The sequence below is a fragment of the Hyla sarda genome, chromosome 1 (assembly GCF_029499605.1).
Source record: "Hyla sarda isolate aHylSar1 chromosome 1, aHylSar1.hap1, whole genome shotgun sequence".
Lineage (NCBI taxonomy): Eukaryota > Metazoa > Chordata > Amphibia > Anura > Hylidae > Hyla > Hyla sarda.
Window position 1 is genome coordinate 139,442,255 of NC_079189.1, and position 24,526 is coordinate 139,466,780.

Here is a 24,526-nt window from a genome sequence, read left to right on the forward strand (position 1 = left end):
CACTCCATCCTGGCTATAAAAATATGTGAAGAATTTTTATATATGTGCAAAAGAGTTTTTTTTTTATTGCTTAAAACCAAGATAGTATAGCAGCTCTTCCTCTGACACACTATCCTATTACATTTAAAATCGATATAATACATGTAATGTTCAACAATTTTCAAGCAGATGAGATGTTCCTCCTTCTCATCCAATCACATTTTCATATTCTACCTGCAAAGAAACAAAAAGCTAAAATAAATATAAAGTAATATTTATTAAACATATAATGTGTATATTTAATATTCACACATCTTTTTGGATGAGTTCAGAAAACCGTGTCATGGATGGAACTATACAATATTAAACTCTACATTTAATCCCTTAGGGCGGAGTGAGTCCAACTGATGGATCCACCATAGTTCTCTTCTTCGTAATTGGGAGAGTCTGTCACCCCCTCTTTCCGGTGCAAGTACAAAATCTATCGCCATAAATCTAATATCATTCTCATTGTGTCCAGCATCTACACAATTTTTGGACACAGGGAGATCAAGTACTTAGACCTTATGTGTTTGCATCTAAATCCTATATCAGGGACACCGATGATTTTTTAACTAAGATTCGTAGATTTCAGAACATACTTTGTTGGTGTCTTTTGATGTTGTAAGCCTATACACCTCAATACATCCAAAAAGATCGTATTTATACATCCAAAAAGATGGTATTTGAGAGAGAGTCATGAGAGTGGTCATCACGGAGGGGATCACGTGACGAGAGGATGTGATCTTGTCAGCTCCGTCCGCTCCAGGGCTCTCTCCCTCCCTCTCTCCCTCCCCCCCCCCCCCCACTGGGAGGCACGATACTGTTCCCCGGGATGGATGCCCCTGACTAGGGCGGAAAAATAAAAAAAGGAACCATCTGATGCTTGGGTCTGGTCTCCGCTACGGTACGGAGATGGGAGTGACCGGCACGGGAAGAAGTGTGGCGGTTTTGCTGTGGTGGACAGTAACGGTGACAGAGGTGCACGGGTTGAGAGGCACCCAAGCTGCAGAAAAGAGATCCGGCAGGAAGAAGAGGAGGAGGCGGAGTGGTAGGAAGCAATCGCGAGCGGTGCAAAGCAGCTTGGGGGATAACGTGAGCGGGCTTACCGCGAGACGGAAAATGCTAACCAGTCGCCGGGAAGCAGCTGCCGGGATCAGCGCCAGGCTGGTGGGAAGAGACCACGAGGCGGTGAGCTTGAATCCACTCCTCTTTATTGAGGTCTTTTGCAGCAAAGTTCTTTCTGAATGAAGGCTGGCGATGGCAGTTTATGAAAACCTTATTGTGTATACTTCCCCTCTCTGGCTACAGATGCCAGGATAAGCATGTGAGGACTTAATGAGAAATCTGGATGAGCTACTGTATTGAGAGCAGTGGGGGGGGGGGGGGAAGAGGTGTATTGGAGTTGTCACTGATTTGGAACTAACAAGTGACCCCCCCCTATATCCCTTATAATCCTCCAACTACCCCACCTCTATATGGATAATGTCGCCTAGGAGTATATGTGAATATGATCTGCAGACTGCATGACTAATTATGTAAGTTGATTATCTGATGTCGGATATAAAAAAAAAAAAAAAGCAGCTAAATGATGTCTGTATATGGATTTACAGGGGACGAAGGGAGAAAGAACTTTCAGCCACCCACAAGGTTAAACAAAAACGTGTTAAGTGAAGGCATCGGTAGAGAGGAGGAGGTGAATATTGAAAAGAACTGCTCGGTCTGAATCTATAAAATAACCCACTGAAGAAAGATGAGAAGTGATTCTCTGTTAATGAATGGTGTATGATTTTTTGCAGGACATATGCATTAAGATTTACAGCTTAGAGCCTGCAGAATTGAACAACGGAACTGTAAGTCTATTACTTTTTTTTTTTCAAACTTTGTTTATTGAAAGGATTTTCAAAATTTTACAATTAGGTAAACAACAATCAGGATAATAAGGCAGGTATGCAATCAGAGAGAGGGTCGCTCCGGACCCAACAGACATAAAAGCAAATATGATATAGAAGTCCTCGTTCGAGGGCAAACAGATCGCCGGACAACAGGCAATCACAATCCAAAATCAGTACGATTGTCAGCATGGTGCAAAACACTCACTCCCACACACAGGGGCCTCCTCCACATACCACACATGACATCCTTCCAAACACACATACCCACACAAGCAGAAGTAAAAAAATAAATAAAAAAAAGTCTATTACTTTTTAAATTAATGTGTAGAACTTTCAGGCCTCAAGGGTGGGAACGGTGAGAAAATACCATGGACTTTTGTTGCTTCTTCTCTGTGCAGGTATTTTCCTTGGGTATAACATATAAAAGCCAAAACAAATTAATATGGCTCCCAAGATCCAGCCTAGGAGATCAGGCGGGAATGTTACAGGAGAAGGCAAACTGGATACATTTCTAAAATCACCTAAAGAAACAATAAAAACTAGAACAAAGACATGGGGATAGCATGTATGGTTCTAGATATGCAGCCCTTCAGGAGGAAGGAGTAACAGAGGAGGGAGAGAGTGAAGACGTCAATAATTCTATATTAACTTCTATATTAAGTGGTGTGGAAAAAAGTAATAAAGCACTAGAAGATTTAACAGTACAAGTGGGCAGTCTCAGCTCAGACGTGAGTTTTATCCGTGAAAGTATAAAAAAGGTGAAAGAAAGAGTGGGAAAAATAGAGAACATGGTGCCCCAGATGGACGGTAAACTACAGAGCATTGAGAAAGCTCAGGAAGAACTCACAACGGAAAATAGTTTTTTTTTAAAGGAAGATAGGAGATTTAGAGGACAGATCAAGGAGGGCTAATGTAAGAGTTATTGGCCTTCCGGAAGGGGAAGAAGGAGCTGACCCTATTGCCTTCTGCACAAAATGGCTAGCTGACATTTTTGGAGAACGGACTTTTTCAACTTGTTATGTTATAGAAAGAGCTTACAGGATACCATATACTAAACCACCGCCCGGAGCTCCGCCAAGGACTTTACTGCTAAAATTTATGTGTGCTAAAGACAGAGATACCCTATTGAAATTATCAAGGGAGAGGGGAAAAATTGAGGTTGGGAGTGCGGGTGTCCTTTTTTATCCAGATTTTTCAAAAGAGACTCAAAGGAAAAGAATGGAGTATAGAGACATTAAGAAGAGATTGCATACTCTGAATATTGCTTTTTCATTGTTATTCCCAGCCCGTTTGAGGGTGGTTCATGATGGAAAAATATTAATTTTCCTGTCCTCTGTAGAGGCGGGAAGATGGATGGAAAGTCAGGGGTTGTAAAGTTTTGGAAAGTTTATTAATTATATTTTTTTTTTAAAAGGGGGGGGGGAAGGGGGTGGAGGGGTGAGGGAGGAGTGGAGGAGTTAAGGGAATAGTGAAGGGTTCCGTTGATAGAAGCGGATTGATGTGGGGGATAGGGTGGGAGGGGGGTGGGAAGACAGCCTGGAAATTGGTCAGAAGTGGAGATGGTGGAGTAAAAGTGTATGGGGACCCAGGGGAGCCAAGGAGGTAAAGCGCTAGTTTGGAATATTAGAGGTATTAAGGAGAGAAAGAAAAGAGTAGCTATCATGGATAGGGTTAAAAATTATCTACCTGCAGTGGTATGTTTGTTAGAAACACATTTAACAAAATAATCTGTCCATTTAATTAAAAAGAAATGGTCGGCTCAGGAATTCCACTTGTTTGGAACAAACTACTCATCAGGGGTCTCGGTGTTGATTCACGGTAAAATGAATATGCAGGTTAAAAGTGCTTGCTGTGATGATAGAGGGAGATTTGTTTTTCTCCACGTAGTGTGGAATATGGTACAAGTTATTCTTGCGTTTGTCTATATTCCTCCGCCTTTCAAAAAAGAGGTATTGGTTAATATGGTGAACTTCTTAAGTGATAAAAATTATAAAGATTTATACATTATGGGGGACTTTAACTCGGTAATGGATAACAAAAGGGACCGGAGAGGAGGAGTAATGAGGGAGGGGAGGAATATTTTGGCAGACTTTTGTGAAGAAGTACGATGGAGGAATGTATGGAGAAACCTGAATCCTTTGTGAGAAAAATTTTCCTGTTTCAATCTGAGCCATAAAACTGCATCACGTATCGATATGATTCTGGCCAATGATAGCGGAGCAAGGGGTATTAAAAAAATTGTTAATGAACCCAAGGGCCTGTCTGATCACTCCATGGTGGTCTGTAGTTTTGATTGTGAAGATCAGGTTCCCCCCCAGAACAAGAATAGAAATATTAATCCGCATTGGTTTGAGGTGGAAGAAGTGACAAAGGGTATAGAGGAGGAGATTAAATGGTTTTGGGCCACTAATAAAGGTTCTGCCGATATATTTATGGTTTGGGACGCTATGAAAGCATATCTGAGGGGGATTTTGATCCGAAATATAACCCAGTTTAGGAGGAAAGTAAGGAGGAAAGAAGACAATTTGGTAGATCAGATTAAAAAATTAGAGGAAGCTTATGCAAAGGACGCCCGAAATGAGAATTGGGAAAAATTGGAACAAGCTCAAAAAGAATATAAAGAGCTAGTGCTTGAGAAGGCACAACATAGGATTTTTTTCTGGGGACAAAAACGGTATGTGGAAGGGGGGAAATCCAATAAGTGGCTCTCTTGTATAATAAAAAATCAAAGGGAAAATACAGAAATTACTCATTTAGAAAATAAGCAGGGAATGATAGTAACAGATCAAGAGGAGATAAGGAAGATAGTGATGGAATACTATCAAACATTATATGAATCTGAGGGGGGAAAATCAGAATCGGAGATTAAAACATTCTTACAAAATTTAGCTCTACCAAGTTTAAATGAGGAGGGGAATAGGAAGATGAATGAGGGGATCAGCTTGGGTGAAGTCCAAGAAGCATTGAGAACATGCGCGGGGAATTCTGCCCCAGGGTCTGATGGGTTCTCATTTGATTTTTACAGGAGATTTCATGGGTCTCTGTTACCCTGCTTGTTGGAGATTATTAATGAATCCTTGGAAAGAGGGGCTATGACCCCTTCGATGTCTGAAGCAGTGAAAATATTGATCCCCAAGAAGGGGGGGGGGGGGGGGAGACAGGGAAAAGATGGAAAATTATTGACCTATATCACTATTGAATACGGATTACAAAATCTTTGCAAAGATATGGGCAGGAAGATTAAAAAAGGTTTTGGGTGAGATTATAGGGGAAGAACAGAGGGGTTTTATGCTAGGTAGGAATATGTTTGCTAATATACACAGGACATTCCTTAATATTCAAACACGTGGAGGGGACCCCCACTCCATCCTGTCGTTGGATGCTAACAAAGTGTTCGACAGGGTGGAGTGGGGCTTCCTCTTTGGGGTGGTGGAGAGAGTTAGTTTGGGCACTTTACTCTTAAAAGCTATAAAAAACGGTTTATTCAGCCCCTACAGCAAAAATTAGTATCAATGGGAATTTTTCTAATACAATATTTTTAAAAAGAGGTTCAAGACAGGGATGTCCGCTATCACCTTTATTATTTGCACTTTTTATAGAGCCACTAGCAGTCATGGTTAGGAACACGGAGGTCTTTCAGGGGTTTGGGGTACAAGGGGATAGAGAAAGAATGCTATTATATGCCGATGATGTGCTTTTGTTTGTTAGGAATCTGGTAGAGAAAGTACAGGAAGTGATCAGGTTGGTGGAAAATTTCGGATGTTTCTCAGGAATGAAAATGAATTGGCAGAAGTCTGGTCTTATGCCATTGGATGTAGAAATTAAGGTCCCTATTGGCCCTGTAAACGTACTAAGAGTTAATGATAGTTTGGAATATTTGGGTATTAAGATCTCTAGCGCTGTCTCAGATTTTGAGAGATTAAATTTAGTACCTTTGATGGGGAAGGTAAGGGGAAAGATAAATACTTGGAGGAAAATGAGATTAGGAATGGCAGATAGAATAGGACTGCTGAGAATGGTATTACTCCCCATGATAACGCATTATTTCAGAGCTTCTCCCATATGGATTAAAAACACTTGGTTTAAAAAATTGGAAAGTATATTAAATAATCTTATATGGGGTGGAAAAAGAGTTAGGATCACGAGTCAATATCTGTACCATCCCTTAGAGGAAGGAGGGCTGGGTCTCCCTAACTTCCATCAATATTTCATAGCATCCCAACTAACATTGGTTATCCAAGAGCAACAAACATTGTTGGATTATTTGGAAAGGGGGCGTAAGAAATACAGGTCCATATGGGAGTGGTTGGAGAGTGGGAGATTGAAGAAGGACGCAGAAGAGGAGAACATAGCTAAAGAATTATTGGTACAAATATGGGATAATATGAAGTCAGCAATAGGGATAACAAGTAGTGTGTGGTGTACCCCCATATGGGAAAATGAGAACTTCCCAGAAATAAAGAAAATCGCAGAATATTTGAATTGGGAAGATAAAGGAATTAGGTTGGTAGAGCAGGTTTGCACAAATGGGAAGATAATAGATTGGGAGTGTCTGAGTGAACGTTTTAATTAAAAAAAAATAGTAATTATTTTGGTTATGTACAGTTAAAGGAAGCCTTGGGACAATAAGAACTGAAAGAAAAATTAAAGGTAGAGTGTTATCACATTACAGAATATATTAAAAATGCACAGGGGGGAAATGCACAGGGGGGAAAAAAGAAAATAATGAGTACACTATATAATATGTTAGGTTAGAAGGGTTGGGAGGACGTAGTAAAACGGTTAGGACAGGCACTTGATATAGGTGGAATTTTCAGAAGAAGAGTGGAAACTGGTGTTAAAGAATATTAGAAGAAAAACGATTAATGTAAATAATAGGGTGTCTTTCTTGATGTTAGTATATCGGGCACAGTACTCACCGCAATTTCTCTATAAAATTAATGTTAGGGAGAATGCACAATGCCCAAAGTGTGGGTTTGAGAGAGGTAATTGGTTACACATGATATGGAATTGCACAAAGTTGCAAAAATTTTGGAGTGTGGTGTTTGAAACTATTAAAGTTAGAATAGGTGTGGCATTGTTCTTTGAACCTAAGGTCGCAATTTATGGACTAGAGATAGTGGGAACTAAGCATACAGATCTTATACTTGGAGTATTAGGAGTGGCAAATAATTTGATTCTCAGGAAATGGTTGACTCCAGCGGCTCCATCAAGGGAAGAATGGTTAGGAGGTATAAATAAGGTGAGAATTTATGAGTTGTTGCTGTTTAACCCCCTAAGGACCCAGCCATTTTACACCTTAGGACACGGCCATTTTTTGCACATCTGACCACTGTCATTTTAAACATTAATAACTCTGGAATGCTTTTAGTTATCATTCTGATTCCGAGATTGTTTTTTCGTGACATATTCTACTTTAACATAGTGGTAAAATTTTGTGGTAACTTGCATCCTTTCTTGGAGAAAAATCCCCAAATTTGATGAAAAATTTGAAAATGTTTCATTTTTCTAACTTTGAAGCTCTCTGCTTGTAAGGAAAATGGATATTCCCCAAAAAAAATTTTTATTCACATATACAATATGTCTACTTTATGTTTGCATCATAAAATTGACGAGTTTTTACTTTTGGAAGACACCAGAGGGCTTCAAAGTTCAGCAGCAATTTTCCAATTTTTCACAAAATTTCCAAACTCACTATTTTTCAGGGGCCAGTTCAGGTTTGAAGTGGATTTGAAGGGTCTTCATCTTAGAAATACCCCACAAATGACCCCATTATAAAAACGTCACCCCCCAAAGTATTCAAAATGACATTCAGTCAGCGTTTTAACCCTTTAGGTGTTTCACAGGAATAGCAGCAAAGTGAAGGAGAAAATTCACTATCTTCATTTTTTACACTCGCATGTTCTTGTAGACCCAATTTTTGAATTTTTACAAGGGGTAAAAGGAGAACATGTATACTTCTATTTGTAGCCCAATTTCTCTCTAGTAAGCACATACCTCATATGTCTATGTAAAATGTTCGGCGAGCGCAGTAGACGGCTCAGAAGGGAAGGAGCGACGAGGGGATTTTGGAGAGTATGTTTTTCTGAAATGGTTTTTGGGGGGCATGTTGCTCTTAGGAAGCCCCTATGGTGCCAGAACAGCAAGAAAAAAAAAAAAACACATAGCATACCATTTTGGAAACAAGACCCCTTGAGGAACGTAACAAGGAATTAAGTGAGCCTTAATACCCCACAGGTGTTTCACGACTTTTGCATATGTAAAAAAAAAAAAAAATAAATTTCACAAAAATGTGTTTCCCCCCCCAAATTTAACATTTTTGCAAGGGTTAATAGCAGAAAATACCCCCAAAATTTGTAACCCCATCTCTTCTGAGTATGGAGGTACCCCATAAGTTGACCTGAAGTGCACTACGGGCAAACTACAATGCTCAGGAGAGAAGGAGTCATATTTGGCTTTTTGAGAGCAAATTTTGCTCGGGGGGCATGTCGCATTTAGGAAGCCCCTATGGTGCCAGGACAGCAAAAAAAAAACAACACATGGCATACCATTTTGGAAACTGGACCCCTTGAGGAACATAACAAGGGGTACAGTGAGCATTTACCCCCCACTGGTGTCTGTCAGATCTTTGGAACAGTGGGCTGTACAAAATGTTTAATTTGCACAGCCCACTGTTCCAAAGATCTGTCAGACACCAGTGGGGTTTAAATTATCACTGCACCCCTCATTACATTCCGTGAGGGGTGTAGTTTCCGAAATGGGGTCACATGTGTTTTTTTTTTTGCATTTGTCAAAACCGCTGTAACAATCAGCCACCCCTGTGCAAATCACCTCAAATGTACATGGTGCACTCTCCCTTCTGGGCCTTGTGCGCCCCCAGAGGACTTTGTGCCCATATATGGGGTATCTCCATAGTCGGGAGAAATTGCATTACAAATTTTGGGGGGCTTTTTTCCCCCTTTTACCTCTTGTCAAAATGAAAAGTATAGGGCAACACCAGCATTTTAGTGTAAAAAAATTATTTTTTTACACTAACATGCTGGTGTAGACCCCCAATTTCACCTTTTCATAAGGGGTGAAAGAAAAAAAAAGCCCCCCAAAATTTGTTAGGCAATTTCTCCCGAGTAAGGCGATACCCCATATGTGGCCCTAAACTGTTGCCTTGAAATACGACAGGGCTCCAAAGTGAGAGCGCCATGTGCATTTGAGGCCTGAATTAGGGATTTGCATAGGGGTGGACATAGGGGTATTCTACTCCAGTGATTCCCAAACAAGGTGCCTCCAGCTGTTGCAAAACTCCCAGCATGCTTGGACAGTCAACGGCTGTCCGGCAATACTGGGAGTTGTTGTTTTGCAACAGCTGGAGGCTCCATTTTGGAAACAGTGTCGTACCAGACGTTTTTCATTTTTATTGGGGATGGGGGCTATGTAGGGGTATGTGTATATGTAGTGTTTTTTACTTTTTATTTTATTTTGTGTTAGTGTAGTGTAGTGTAGTGTTTTTAGGGTACAGTCACATGGGCGGGGGATTACAGCGAGTTTCCCGCTGCGAGTTTGCGCTGCCGTGCAAAATTTGCTGCATTGCAAACTTGCAGCCTGATACTCACTGTAAGCCCCCTGTCCATGTGAATGTGCCCTGTACATTCACAGGGGGGGGGGGGACCTCCAGCTGTTGCAAAACTACAACTCCCAGCATGCATGGTCTATCAGTGCATGCTGGTAGTTATAGTTTTGCAACAGCTGGAGGCACACGGGTTGGGAAACACTGAGTTAGGAAACAGACAATGTTTCCCAACCAGTGTGCCTCCAGTTGTTGCAAAACCACATCTCCCAGCATGCCCAGACAGCCGAAGGGCATATTGGGAGTAGTGGTTACGCAACAGCTGGAGGAGAACAGTTTGGGGACCACTGTGTAGTGGTGTCCAAGCTGTAGCCCTCCAGATGTTGCAAAACTACAACTCCCAGTATGCTAAAACTGTCCAGGCATGCTGGGAGTTGTAGTTCTGCAACATCTGAAGGGCCAGATGTTACAGAACTACAACTCCCAGCATGCCTGGACAGTAAGGGCATGCTGAGGATGTGCAGTTTTGCAACATCTGGAAGGGCACAGTGGTCTCCAAACTGTGGACCTCCAGATGTTGCAAAACTGCAACTCACAGCATGCCCAGACACCAAGGGCTGTCTGGGCATGCTGGTAGTTGTAGTATACAGGGTCCCATTACAGCAATGCATGTCGCTTTACAGCGACGTGCATTGCTGTAAAGGGCCCGACCGCGGCTGAAGAGGAACTCACCTGTCGCCGCCATCTTCATCGCCGGGATCCGGGTCTTCAGGGACGAGGTAAGTACCGGGGCCGGGCCCCAGCACTCCCCCGTCCCCCGCCGCGTCCTCCGGTCTTCCTCCCGTCCTCTCCGGACATCCAGGGGCCGGGCAGGGCGGGAGGAAGTAACCGCCCCCCCCCCCTGCGATTGGTCGGTTAGCTAACCGACGGAACCCAGGGGATAGGAGGAAGTGGCAGGCTTGCCACCTCGCTCCTATACTTTAGCATGGTCCTGGTTGTCTGTGACAACCGGGATCATACAAAATTATCAGGCGGTTGGGTCCCAGAGACCCGATCAACCCGGTATCGCCGCAGATCGCAGGGGCAATTTCCCTAGCGATTTGCGGCGATCAACAACATTGGGGGCCTACATGGCCCCCCTCAGCGTTTGCCCTGGATGCCTGCTGAAGCATTTCAGCAGGCATCCGCTTCCGATCTCTGCCCGGGGCGCGGCAGAGACCGGAGAAACACCAGGACGTACTAGTACGTCCTAGGGTTCTTAAAGCCCAGGGTGCCAGGACGTTCTAGTACGTCCTGGGTCCTTAAGGGGTTAAGGACAGTGAAAGAAATAAAAAAATCGAGAATAAATGGCTACCCAGGGAGAAAGGAGATAGTGAAAAGGAGAAAAGAGTAAGAGAGGGAAAGGAAGGAAGATAATGGATTTCGGGCCAGCTGTCTTAAGGGGAGGGAGGGAAAAGGGGGGGGGGGGGTTGGTTTTGATAATGCTGTAGTAATAATGGATTTTGTATGTATTAAAATTTAAATAAAGGGAAGGAAAAAAGGTACTTAGACCCTATGTGTTTGCATCTGAATCCTATATCAGGGACACCGAATAGGATAGTGTGTCAGAGGGAGAGCTGCTATACTACCTTGGTTTTAAGCAATAAAAAAAAACTCTTATTAATTCGATCTTTCAGGTACTGTGGTATGCCTCCCCGGACACAATATATAGATACGATGTTTTGAGCCGAGAGTCATGGAGAGAGCGAGCGTGAGCGTCGGTCCTCTCCATGACAACGGTCATATGATCCTTAGAAGCTTGAGGATGTGGATCACGTGATCGAGAGAGTCAGCTGACAGCCCCACACGTACTCCATCAGGGCTCTTTGCACCTGCACAGTGGAAATTCCTCCACGCTAGCCGGCGCCATTACCCTTCTCAGCAGGTTAGCGTTCCTCCTCCTCATTCTTTAGGGTATATTTTTGAACATACAAATATGATCATAAACTAGTGGATACAGGTGTATGTATTTAATCTATTGTTTCCCTGTATGATATTATGAGCATTTTTCAACCAATTTTAATGATTTTAATACACTAGATAGCACTCTAAATGTACTTATCAATGTTGCGGTCTATTTAAGATATGGTTTACAGTATATACACTTTTTTCACACTTGGTTTATTAATTGGCACTATAATTGTTTTATTATTGTTGTTTTGTTCACATGGGTATATATTACCCCCTAATGTGTGTATTTATGAGCTTGAAAGAGGATCCTGTGTGATCTGAAACGTTGCTATTGACATGAAGTGAATAAAAAACTTTTGCACCTTGGATTTCTGGTGGAGTGCTGCACCATTTGTTGTGATGGACTAACTGTGAGGACCCTGATCAGGTTTATATATATATATATATATATATATATATATATATATATATATATATATATATATATGTAGACACACACACATATATATATATATATATATGTATATATATATACATACACATAATGTAGTAAATTTGTGTAGCCGTATTAGTCCAGTGATGCTGATGCAAAATCATAAAATGTTGCAGTATCTTGTAATACCTTTTTTATTGGACTAACAAAAGTTTGTAGAGACAAACGTTCGGGATTCCTCTCTTTATCAAGTCCAAAGCAAATCTAAGCTCACAATCTAAACTCCCTGCATATTTGTGAGATGTAACCTGTGTCTTCTGCTTGTGAGCTTAGATTTGCTATGGACTTGATAAAGGGAGGAATCCCGAAAGTTTGTCTCTACAAAATTCTGTTAGTCCAATAAAAAAGGTATTACAAGATACTGCAACATTTTTTGATTTGCAAAAAGGAAAAAAAGGAAAAAAAAAGGAAAAAAAAGGTGTGCAGCTCACAAATCTACAATCCGAGGATATAGTTGGTTATATGCCGAAACCCCAACGGCCGGGAATAAATAATATAGATAAAATATATAACCAATTCTTCTAGGATTTTACCTCGAAGGGTACACAATGAATACAAAAATAGTATAGAGAAATTTCAATTGATATAGGTTTTATTAAACATGTATAAAATTATTCTAATCCTGGCACAGATATATAAAGGTGAACAATCCACTGGGCCCTAGTGGTATTGATCACCAAAGTGGGAAGACTTGATTCTAACAATCATATATAATGGAAAAAATTGGTTAAAAAAAATATTAAAAATTATAGAAAAATATATATTGATCTGAAAAAGGGTATTGAGTCCTTCTCTGGTGCAGCTGATAAAGTATCTAGGTGATGAATAGATAGACCAGTAGTGTATCCACTTATACAGTTGATTTTATCAGTCTATTGACTAGTATAGGCTTACTGGTCTGTGCTGGATACTGCTGTCACAATGTATCTCACCCACTCCTGGCGCTTGATGTTGTCTCCGTCCACCATATGCCGGCTGCGCTGGCACAGGGCTGTCACTCGTGCAGAGTTTGGATTATGCAGGGGTACGTTTGGCACAACGTCCCCAGTGGCCTCTGTGTTGCTCCTGTGATGGTATTACAGGGCGGGCGCAGCGCTGGCGTTCCTCGTGGTGGATGATGATGGAGAATGGTGTTTTCTCAGGGCGGGTGGAAGATGGATATTTCCCAGCAGATTCAGGTTAGTGAGAAATCGCGGTGTGAGTCCAGATCGGACTACAGCTGCAGTGATTGATGTTTCCAATATATAGCAAGTCTCTGTGCCAGGTTCACACCATCGATGTGTAACAAGGTGCGGCAATTTAACCTAGTTAAGTTAACCTAGGTTAAATTGCCGCACCTTGTTACACATCGATGGTGTGAACCTGGCACAGAGACTTGCTATATATTGGAAACATCAATCACTGCAGCTGTAGTCCGATCTGGACTCACACCGCGATTTCTCACTAACCTAAATCTGCTGGGAAATATCCATCTTCCAACCGCCCTGAGAAAACACCATTCTCCATCATCATCCACCACGAGGGACGCCAGCGCTGCGCCCGCCCTGTAATACCATCACAGGAGCAACACAGAGGCCACTGGGGACGTTGTGCCAAACGTACCCCTGCATAATCCAAACTCTGCACGAGTGACAGCCCTGTGCCAGTGCAGCCGACGTATGGTGGACGGAGACAACATAAAGCGCCAGTAGCGGGTGAGATACACTGTGACAGCAGTATCCAGCACAGACCAGTAAGCCTATACTAGTCAATAGACTGATAAAATCAACTGTATAAGCGGATGCACTACTGGTCCATCTATTCATCACCTAGATACTTTATCAGCTGCACCAATGACAAGGACTCAATACCCCTTTTCAGATCGATATATATTTTTCTATAATTTTTTATATTTTTTTTTACCAATTTTTTCCATTATATATGATTGTTAGAATCAAGTCTTCCCACTTTGGTGATCAATACCACTAGGGCCCAGTGGATTGTTCACCTTTATATATCTGTGCCAGGATTAGAATAATTTTATACAATTTTATCAATTGTTTTATACATGTTTAATAAAACCTATATCAATTGAAATTTCTCTATACTATTTTTGTATTCATTGTGTACCCTTCGGGGTAAAATCCTAGAAGGATTGGTTATATATTTTCTCTATATTTTTTGATTTGCATCTATATACACACACACATATATATATATATATACATGTATATATATAATTGATATTTATGTGTGTGTGTGTATATATATATATATATATATATATACGTGTTTGTATATAATAATATTATATATATATATATATATATATATATATATGTGTATATTTTTAATTCTGTACAACAGCTCCCCCTAGTGTCTGCCTTGTCAAGCACAAGAGGCAGTAGCAGGTTTAGGACACTAGGGGGAGCTGTGGTACAACTAAGCAGCTCATTTACAAAAAAAAAAAATTACTGCACTTGCTTCACCCGGAAGTGAAGCATGCAGGAGGGCACAGCTGCGGGAGCACAGGACGGGTAAGGGACATCGGAGAAGGGGGCCAGGACATTGGGGACACTTAGCAGAGCAGTGTGTGTCCCCTGATCCCTGTGATCTGGACACAAATACCGCTCTGCTCAGGATTTTCATTGCAAAATGCTGCCATCGGTTAGTCACACTTGACTAGCTGATAGTAGTGATCGCAGTGAGGGGGGACAAACCCCCCTAGGTCCCGAGGCAAGATGGCTGGCTATTAGTGATAGCCACCATCTTACCTGGCACGGCGGGATGCCGCGAGTATCGACCAGTATCTGCATAATGTACATGCATACGTCATAGGTCAGGAAAACCTTCCCGGTCATGACGTACATGTATGTCATGGGTCGGGAAGGGGTTAATGTAGATATGGTCCAAGGTAAATTAGGTAAAGTAAATGTAAGCAGGACCAGATGGATTACACCCAAAAGTTCTTAGAGAACTAAGTTCAGTCATTTCTGTACCCTTGTTCATGAAATTTTTAGATTTTCTGGTGTCTGGTATTGTCCAGAGGGACTGGCACAGGGCGAATGTGGTGCCAATCTTCAAAAAGGGCTCTAGATCTTCCCCAGGTAACTATAGACTGGTAAGCTTAACACGCATTGTGGGAAAATAGTTTGAAGGGCTCATAAGGGACTACATACAGGAATACTTAGGGGATAATAGTATTATAAGTGGTAGCCAGCATGGGTTTACTAAGGATGAAAGCCATTCGAATTGGTTTTTATGAAGATGTGAATAGAAGCCTTGAAAGAGGAATGGCTGTGGATATTGTGTTTTTGGATTTTGCTAAACCATTTGATGCTGATAGGCAAGTGAATGTCTTTGGGTTTGGAAACTTTAGTTTGTAACTGGATTGAAAACTGGCTTAAGGATCATACCCAGAGAATGGTGGTCAATGGTTCGTGCTCTGATTGGTCGGTAATTAGTGGTGTACCCCAAGGTTCAGTACTGGGTCCGCTCTTGTTTAATTTATTTATTAATGATATAGAGGATGGGATTAGCAGCTGTTTCTATTTTTGCAGATGATACCAAGCTTTGTAGTACGGCACAGTCTATAGAGGATGTTCATAAGTTACAAGATGACTTGGATAGACTAAGTGTCTGGGCATCCACTTGGCATATGAGGTTCAATGTGGATAAATGGAAAGTTATGCATCTGAGTTCTAAAAATCTGCGTACAACCTATGTCTTAGGGGGGGTTAAACTGGAAGAGTCACTGGTAGAGAAAGATCTGGGTGTACTTGTAGATCATAGACTACAGAATAGTATGCAGTGTCAGGCAGCTGCTTCTAAGGCCAGCAGGATATTGTCCTGTATCAAAAGAGGCATGGACTGAAGGGACAGGGACATAATACTACCCCTTTATAAAACATTGGTACGATTCACCTCAACTCACCTGGAATATGCTGTTCAGTTTTGGTTACTAGTTCATAAAAGGGACGTTAAGGAACTGGAGAAGATGCAGAGAAGTGTGACTAAACTAATAAGGAGCATGGAACATCTTTGTTATGAAGAAAGATAAAAATAATTACATTTGTTTAATCTTGAGAAGAGACATTTAGGGGGGATATGATCAACATATATAAATATATAAATGGCCCATACAAAAAATATGGTGAAAAACTGTCCCAGGTTGAACCCCCTCAAAGGACAAGGGGGCACTCCCTCCGTCTGGAGAAGAAAAGGTTTGGTCTAAAGGGGCGACACGCCTTTTTTATCATATGAACTGTGAATTTATGTAACAGTACACCTCAGGAACTGGTCACAGCAGAAACAGTTGAAAGGTTTAAAACAGGGTTAGATACATTTCTAGAACAAAATAACATTAATGTGTATGCAGAAATATAATCACATCCCTTCCCCTTCATCCCACCATACCCCTTCCCTTCCTTGAACTTGATGAACGTATGTCTTTTTCCGACCATACTATGTATGTAACCAACCAACCAACCAACCAAGTGGTGTATCTAACAATGCTGAGATTGTCAATGGCTAACAACTAGACAACAGTTCTAAGGACTCCTCAGCACCAAGTCCAGAACATGGATGAAGAAAGAAAAAAAAAGGGGAGGACCTTATCTATGTACGCATACATGTTTTTGTCAGGTCTGGAGGTGCCAAATGCTTGTGCAAAGATTGCACATTGTAAATTCTTAAGCTGTACAGGTTAAAAAAAAAATTGTATGAGGTGAAGCAAACATTGCTGGTTATGTATATTAGATTTATAGGGACAAAACGTTAATCCAGGGATTTTTCCTGACTGCCATATTTGGAGTTGGGAAGGAATTTTTCCTTCTAGTACGAGGTTTTTTTTCCTTCCTCTGGATCAACTCAGTAGGGACTCATTAGGGTTACTGGTTGAACTTGATGGACTCTGGTCTTTTTTCAACCTTATGAACTATGTTACTATGTAAATAAGGTAAAAAATTGCAAGAATGATAGTTTTGGCAGCAAAAAAATAGCAAAAAATGAATTTATGAGTTTAAAAAAAAAGTGGAGTGGTAAATTACTCCCTAAGTCCGAAAACATGCGCATGAAGCTCTGGCACATTGAGCACATGATGTTGGACACCAGCTGAATGTATGCAGATTGGACACAGCGATGCTTGTGCTGTGTAAAGGTTACCTACTTCACTGTTCAGCACTGACTGGACATCACAGTGCAAGTGCAGAATAATGGGCAACCGTAAGCAATTTAGCACAATTCTCTTTGTAATATGGAACATTTCATTGGGTGAGTATTCACCATTTAGGTGGTTTATGATGATGAAAGGAGAGCATTTCTAGGCTATAGTTGCCTACCTTGTGTATTAATAAGATTGGCTATCTATGTGCAGACACCTCATTGGCCCCATAACAATACAGCTGCCTATGAGGTCAATTAAAACTGTTGCTGTCACCAGTTATTATCAAGAGTCTAGTGACACTGTTGAATTTAACATTATTGTTTGCTTTTTCAAAAAGCACAAACATCTTTTAATTGAAGGAATAAAAGTTGAGTTTTAATTTGGGAGGTGTAAATACCGGGTGTTCGTGCACCCTCTGGGTCTTGGTGTATGGAATTTGTAATGTACCCTACAACCCTACGTGGGCAGCTGGTTTTAACATTATTAATGACCAGTGTATATACATGCACTGGCCACTTTATTGGGTACACCTAACTTTAAATCCTGTATACATATGTTTACACTATCCATGTTCTAAAAGAGTAAACCAGTTTACAATTTAAATACAGTTAGCTTAGAACACATGACGTATACAGTGCACTTTAATAAACACGCCCTTGTACAAAAATAATACATCTGATAACTGAAGGGCAAATCTAATGTACTGTACTGCTCAGTTAACCTCTTGACTTGTGAATTTATTTAGGACTAATTGAAATTTATGGACAAGAAAACGTTGTACTTTTTTTTGAAGGTCACGTTGTATTTCCATCAGCTTTTACAGAAATAAAAGAAACACATTTTTTACCAGACACAATTATGCTTAAAAGCACACAATATTATATGCATTTCAGAATGAAAAAGTAGCAGAAATTATAGTTGGTATTTTAATATGCTTTGGCCTTTTGAGTAAATAAAAAGTTTATGGAAAGTTAAAAAAAACATATGTTCAAGTTCTTTATAAATTAAGGAAAAGTACTATAGACCTCATCATGTAGTATATTTTTATTTTAATACAGTGAACATGTGTTATTTATAAGGTAGTTTTCCTACATATCCACAGGTTTATCTTATGACATAATAGGTAAAGATACTGGGGGGGGGGGGGGGGATTTATCAAAACCCATATAGAGGAAGAGTGGTGTTGTTGCCCATAGCAACCAATCAGATCGCAATTGCACCACTCATCTTCTACTAGGTTTTGATATATCTCATCCACTTTGTTTACATTCTTTACACTCTGTGTACATCGACCTGTTATGGTAATCTTCAAGATTCACCATATAGAACCTTGGTTACCATATCTTGCATTGATGGAGTTCAGAAGAAATGGGCTGTTCAAATGGTAATGTACAAATAGGCTCTACAGTAAAAAAAAAAATTAGAAGCCTACTTAGCTATTAAACTCCTGTAATAAAAGCAACCAAGAGTGAAAACATCAAGCCAAAACACCCTTAACAAGGAGATGGTGAAACTAACCACTGTCCCACAAGTGCGCTTTTTTTGTTTAGTGACTCTTCCTAGGGTGTTGAACTGTCTCCCCTTTTGAATCTGGTCCTTATATTCTAGCCATAGCAACTATTTGAAATCATGACATATTGTATATATGATTAACAGTGGAAGTGTCAAACCTCTAAATAACAAAAGCTGTTTCCAAGTGAAATAGGCTTGAACCAGCCTTTTAAGCCAATATAAACCTGGATATCAGTGGGCTTTTTGGTCACTTCTTGGGCTTTAAAATGTACTATTTTTAAATCCAGCCACACAAAAGCCAAGATATAGAGATAAATCACACAAGAAGAAAGAATGTTACGGAAAAAAAAACCTCACTGTATATTGGTTTACTTGCTTCTCACTTCCTTATTCACAGCTGTGCAGATTTAACAGGGTGTGGAATGATATTATATTCGAGGGTATCCAAATAGCAATGGAGCAACAAAGGGATTGCCCTAGCACAAGAAAAGATATAAAATACCCTAAGAGCCCAGCGCTCAATTTCTGGAGAATGTGTTAACACAGCAGAATACCTTTCTTCCTACTTGCAGTGGTGAGAAGAGAAAAGAGGAGAAGGCGCTCTCCAGGGCCTCCACATCAACCTGCTTTTTTTTTTTTTTTTCTTAAGCCGAGGAACATGCTCTCGATTCACCCAAAGTGCAAGAAAAAGTGCAAACGTGTTGCACTAAAAAAAACGTGCACAAAGGATGCGGTCTATCGCAAGCCCTTCTCCGATAGGAGAGAGGCCCCCCAACAAACCTTACCCTTCGCCTCCGGACCAAAAGGTACCTGCGAGGTTCCAGGTTCGATGTCCCTTTTCGCCGAAGCTACTAAGGGACCACAAATGCTCCCGGCATCCCCCTTGGCGTTAGCCAAGGTATCTGCCCGCAGAGCCGATAACGGTAGGTACCCTGCCAAAGCAGGAGTACCCGGAGTGTTTCCAGGGAGGTGTGGAAACCTAATGGCCCCACTCACCTCCCCTAGACCGCCAGGAGGGACACCCAGAAGGGCTACCGCATCCTGACAAATCCTGTGAACACACAACACGCAAAAAGTGACACAGTGAGACAAAAATAAATAAGTGAATGTGTACAGATATACTGCCCGGACATCCGGACAGATCTATAAAAATTTCTCTGATCCTAGCCAGAAGGCCGGGAATCAAGAGGTGAGTGCCACAAGGTGAAGAGATTATGGTGTCCGTGCTTCAACTCAGTGAGCCAGTATTCCCAGTGAGTTTCTTCACCTCGGGGTCACCACTCCCCGAGGAACAAAAGTACCTCAGCTCTAGACCCTCTCAGCCTCGTGGCGAGACCCGGAGGAATCAGGTCACATCGGGGCAGCCGTCGAGCTGATTCCTCAGAACCAGCCTCGGAAAGCCCTGGTACACCTGCACCCTCCATGCAGCACCCATCCCCACCAGCCCCATACTGGTGTTACTGCCCACCGGCATGAAAAACTGATAAGAACAGATACTACACTTGATCTTAGCCAAAAGGCCGAGAAGCGACCGAAAGGCCTCCACATCAACCTGCGGGGGAAGGAAGTAGGTAGGTTGTGTAACATACACAACAATGTAAAGCGTGTGTTCAAAATTGTCCCATCTGCAGCCTTTCTGAGAGTAAGTGTAGAGATCAGAGAGGATCAGGATCACCTGGCGCTGAATGGAACATAGGAGTCAGGATAATGGAACCTTCAGGTGAGTACCTGCAGGGGTTTGCTGTGTCACCGCAACATCACACAGCCATTGGCCACCTCGAATAGGAATGGTTTCAACCACATGCAGATATTGCAATGAAGGATCATCCCCAGCAACACACTCCTCAGAAGTTGAGAGATGGAAAAAAGGTTTGCTATTTCTTTGAGCAGGGAGAAAGATAACAGGAGAGGACAGCATCCTGTGTAATTCCATAAAATTAGGTAGGGACTCAAACAGGTATAGGTAGTTATATCTACCCAGTGACTATCTCTAACATGTTATAGTACTTAAGGTATAGTGCATTACCCCTGTTGGGTTTACACAAGATGTAAGTGTTACGCCGAGCGCTCCGGGTTCCCGCTCCTCCCCGGAGCGCTCGCTTCACCTCCTCCGCTGCAGCGCTCCGGTCACGTCCTCTGACCCGGGGCGCTGCGATCCTGCTGCTAGCCGGGATGCGATTCGCGATGCGGGTAGCGCCCGCTCGCGATGCGCACCCCGGCTCCCCTACCTGACTCGCTCCCCGTCTGTTCTGTCCCGGCGCGCGCGGCCCCGCTCCCTAGGGCGCGCGCGCGCCGGGTCTCTGCGATTTAAAGGGCCACTGCGCCGCTGATTGGCGCAGTGGTTCCAATTAGAGTTATCACCTGTGCACTCCCTATATTACCTCACTTCCCTTGCACTCCCTTGCCGGATCTTGTTGCCTTAGTGCCAGTGAAAGCGTTCCTTGTGTGTCCCTTGCCAGTGTTTCCAGACCTTCTGCCGTTGCCCCTGACTACGATCCTTGCTGCCTGCCCCGACCTTCTGCTACGTCCGACCTTGCTTCTGCCTACTCCCTTGTACCGCGCCTATCTTCAGCAGCCAGAGAGGTGAGCCGTTGCTAGTGGATACGACCTGGTCACTACCGCCGCAGCAAGACCATCCCGCTTTGCGGCGGGCTCTGGTGAAAACCAGTAGTGGCTTAGAACCGGTCCACTAGCACGGTCCACGCCAATCCCTCTCTGGCACAGAGGGTCCACTACCTGCCAGCCGGCATCGTGACAGTAGATCCGGCCTTGGATCCCGCTGAAGTTCCTCTGCCAGTTGTCGCTGACCTCACCACGGTGGTCGCCCAGCAGTCACAACAGATTGCGCAACAAGGCCAACAGCTGTCTCAACTGACCGTTATGCTACAACAGTTGCTACCACAGCTTCAGCAGTCATCTCCTCCGCCAGCTCCTGCACCTCCTCCGCAGCGAGTGGCCGCTCCTGGGATACGCTTATCCTTGCCGGATAAGTTTGATGGGGACTCTAAGTTTTGCCGTGGCTTCCTTTCCCAATGTTCCCTGCATCTGGAGATGATGTCGGACCTGTTTCCCACTGAAAGGTCTAAGGTGGCTTTCGTAGTCAGTCTTCTGTCCGGAAAAGCCCTGTCATGGGCCACACCGCTCTGGGACCGCAATGACCCCGTCACTGCCTCTGTACACTCCTTCTTCTCGGAAATCCGAAGTGTCTTTGAGGAACCTGCCCGAGCCTCTTCTGCTGAGACTGCCCTGTTGAACCTGGTCCAGGGTAATTCTTCCGTTGGCGAGTATGCCGTACAATTCCGTACACTTGCTTCAGAATTGTCCTGGAATAATGAGGCCCTCTGCGCGACCTTCAAAAAAGGCCTATCCAGCAACATTAAAGATGTTCTGGCCGCACGAGAAATTCCTGCTAATCTACATGAACTTATTCACCTAGCCACTCGCATTGACATGCGTTTTTCTGAAAGGCGTCAGGAACTCCGCCAAGATATGGACTCTGTTCGCACGAGGCGTTTCATCTCCTCGGCTCCTCTCTCCTCTGGTCCCCTGCAATCTGTTCCTGTGCCTCCCGCCGTGGAGGCTATGCAGGTCGACCGGTCTCGCCTGACACCTCAAGAGAGGACACGACGCCGTATGGAGAACCTCTGCCTGTACTGTGCTAGTACCGAACACTTCCTGAGGGATTGTCCTATCCGTCCTCCCCGCCTGGAAAGACGTACGCTGACTCCGCACAAAGGTGAGACAGTCCTTGATGTCTACTCTGCTTCTCCACGTCTTACTGTGCCTGTGCGGATGTCTGCTTCTGCCTTCTCCTTCTCTACAGTGGCCTTCTTGGACTCTGGTTCTGCAGGAAATTTTATTTTGGCCTCTCTCGTCAACAGGTTCAACATCCCAGTGACCAGTCTCGCCAGACCCCTCTACATCAATTGTGTAAATAATGAAAGATTGGACTGTACCATACGTTTCCGCACGGAGCCCCTTCTTATGAGCATCGGATCTCATCATGAGAGGATTGAACTTTTGGTCCTCCCCAATTGCACCTCGGAGATTCTCCTTGGACTTCCCTGGCTTCAACTTCATTCCCCAACCCTGGATTGGTCCACTGGGGAGATCAAGAGTTGGGGGTCCTCTTGTTCCAAGAACTGTCTAAAACCGGTTCCCAGTAACCCTTGCCGTAACTCTGTGGTTCCTCCAGTAACCGGTCTCCCTAAGGCCTATATGGACTTCGCGGATGTTTTCTGCAAAAAACAAGCTGAGACTCTACCTCCTCACAGGCCTTATGATTGCCCTATCGACCTCCTCCCGGGTACTACTCCACCCCGGGGCAGAATTTATCCTCTCTCTGCCCCAGAGACTCTTGCCATGTCCGAATACGTCCAGGAGAATCTAAAAAGGGGCTTTATCCGTAAATCCTCCTCTCCTGCCGGAGCCGGATTTTTCTTTGTCTCCAAAAAAGATGGCTCCCTACGTCCTTGCATTGACTACCGCGGTCTTAATAAAATCACGGTTAAGAACCGCTACCCCTTACCCCTCATCTCTGAACTCTTTGATCGCCTCCAAGGTGCCCACATCTTCACTAAATTGGACTTAAGAGGCGCCTATAACCTCATCCGCATCAGAGAGGGGGACGAGTGGAAAACGGCATTTAACACCAGAGATGGACACTTTGAGTATCTGGTCATGCCCTTTGGACTGTGCAATGCCCCTGCCGTCTTCCAAGACTTTGTCAATGAAATTTTTCGTGATCTATTATACTCCTGTGTTGTGGTATATCTGGACGATATCCTAATTTTTTCTGCCAATCTAGAGGAACACCGCCGGCATGTCCGTATGGTTCTTCAGAGACTTCGTGACAACCAACTCTATGCCAAAATTGAGAAATGTCTGTTTGAATGCCAATCTCTTCCTTTTCTAGGATATTTGGTCTCTGGCCAGGGACTACAGATGGATCCAGACAAACTCTCTGCCGTCTTAAATTGGCCACGCCCCTCCGGACTCGTGCTATCCAACGCTTTTTGGGGTTCGCCAATTATTACAGGCAATTTATTCCACATTTTTCTACCATTGTGGCTCCTATCGTGGCTTTAACCAAGAAAAATGCTGATCCCAAGTCCTGGCCTCCTCAAGCAGAAGACTCCTTTAAACAACTCAAGTCTGCCTTTTCTTCGGCTCCCGTGCTCTCCAGACCTGACCCTTCCAAACCCTTCCTATTGGAGGTTGATGCCTCCTCAGTAGGAGCTGGAGCTGTTCTTCTACAAAAAAATCCTTCCGGGCATGCTGTCACTTGTGGTTTTTTCTCTAGGACCTTCTCTCCAGCGGAGAGGAACTACTCCATCGGGGATCGAGAGCTTCTAGCCATTAAATTAGCACTTGAGGAATGGAGGCATCTGCTGGAGGGATCAAGATTTCCTGTTATTATCTACACCGACCACAAGAACCTCTCCTACCTCCAGTCGGCCCAACGGCTGAATCCTCGCCAGGCCCGGTGGTCTCTGTTCTTTGCCCGATTTAATTTTGAGATTCACTTTCGTCCTGCCGATAAGAACATTAGAGCCGATGCTCTCTCTCGTTCCTCGGATGCCTCAGAAGTTGATCTCCCTCCGCAACACATCATTCCACCTGACTGCCTGATCTCCACTTCTCCTGCCTCCATCAGACAGACTCCTCCAGGAAAGACCTTTGTTTCTCCACGCCAACGCCTCGGAATCCTCAAATGGGGTCACTCCTCCCATCTCGCAGGTCATGCGGGCATCAAGAAATCTGTGCAACTCATCTCCCGCTTCTATTGGTGGCCGACTCTGGAGACGGATGTTGGGGACTTTGTGCGAGCCTGCACTATCTGTGCCCGGGATAAGACTCCTCGCCAGAAGCCCGCTGGTTTTCTTCATCCTCTGCCTGTCCCCGAACAGCCTTGGTCTCTGATTGGTATGGATTTTATTACTGATTTACCCCCT

General features: G+C 43.3%; 1 non-coding gene across 1 annotated transcript; it reads right to left on the reverse strand.

Moving 5' to 3' along the window:
- Window positions 1–19,916: 19,916 nt before the first annotated feature.
- On the reverse strand, window positions 19,917–20,104 carry LOC130344018 (U2 spliceosomal RNA). Its single transcript, XR_008883136.1, has one exon. It is a non-coding gene; the product is annotated as a U2 spliceosomal RNA (small nuclear RNA).
- Window positions 20,105–24,526: the final 4,422 nt, after the last annotated feature.